At 32.5% G+C, this 1,143-nt stretch overlaps 1 long non-coding RNA gene across 1 annotated transcript; it reads left to right on the forward strand.

The window, feature by feature from the left end:
* The first annotated feature begins 44 nt into the window (after window positions 1–44).
* LOC109593489 (uncharacterized) lies at window positions 45–824 on the forward strand. The gene is made up of 3 exons (XR_002190989.1): window positions 45–182; window positions 541–578; window positions 768–824. It is a non-coding gene; the product is annotated as an uncharacterized LOC109593489 (long non-coding RNA).
* Window positions 825–1,143: the final 319 nt, after the last annotated feature.

Consider the following 1,143-nt stretch of genomic DNA (forward strand, 5'->3'; position numbering starts at 1 on the left):
TATTGGTAGTCATGCATGATGTACATTGTATATGTGACTAGTAACGTGTTATCTTGTAATATTTTTATGTAGAAATGTTCAGCTAATGGTACAGAATGTGGTGTTTGTCATTCAAGGGATCTGTTGTTCAGGTTTAGTGAAGATGTGGTTACATGTCCTAACTGCTCCTCACACTTTCACTGGTAAATACATGTACATGTACATAATGGACATTTGATATGTCTGTATGTGCTTCATAAATCAGTTTTTAAATAGCTATCTAATGCAATTAAAATTATCCAAACTAGCATGCTTCTGGTAATTTGAAGTTGTGGCATTTGTTGAACTGCTAAATTTTGGTGTGTTTTAATTTGTGTCCATGTCCCATTGAGCATGTACATGTGTACATAATGGTTCATAATGGTGGGTTTTATTTTGGTGAATGGCTATTATCAAAATACCAAATTTACCAAAATTCCCTCTCCAAAATCACACGTTCAGATATTTTAAAATGGACATATCTTAGAGTATGTGTCATGTATTAACCGTCTCTTTCCTAAGGTTATAGCAAGTTCCTGTTAAAGGTTCAAGTACATTAGGTATGTGTCAATATAATTATATTGTTCTCTGTTCTTGTGTGGGCAGCAATGTAGTGAGTGCCGCCTCCACGTGACACTTCGTGGGATCACTAGTGGTTACTACTGCTAGTGATGCTAAGAGCAGCACTACATACAAGAAGAATCGATACTGACAGTAACTATGTATGATGAATTACATTCCATTGTTAGGTTAATGACACTAAGAGGATAAGTACAATTCTCTGCTATTGAAGACTACATTGAGAATTATTCAAAGTATAGTATTGTTCAATATGTTGTCATTGCTATAGGTTAATTGTTTGCTGTTTGAAGCTGTACATTAACTGAAGACTATAATAAATTACATGACATTATTGTTTATTTTTAGCATTTTTGTTTAATACACAAAGGTTTCTTTGTATCATTGATTATTATGAATTTTAATTAAAATTATTGCGAGAGCCATTAATACCAAAGCAGGTGCAATGACTTATAAACAGAAATAAGATTAAATCATGAAAAATGACAATAAAATAAGAACTACACTTTGGCCATACATGTATATAGAGTACAAGTCAACAATGAT

Source organism: Amphimedon queenslandica, unplaced genomic scaffold (genome assembly GCF_000090795.2).
Source record: "Amphimedon queenslandica unplaced genomic scaffold, v1.1 AMPQUscaffold_1313_Cont26675, whole genome shotgun sequence".
Classification (NCBI taxonomy): Eukaryota; Metazoa; Porifera; class Demospongiae; order Haplosclerida; family Niphatidae; genus Amphimedon; species Amphimedon queenslandica.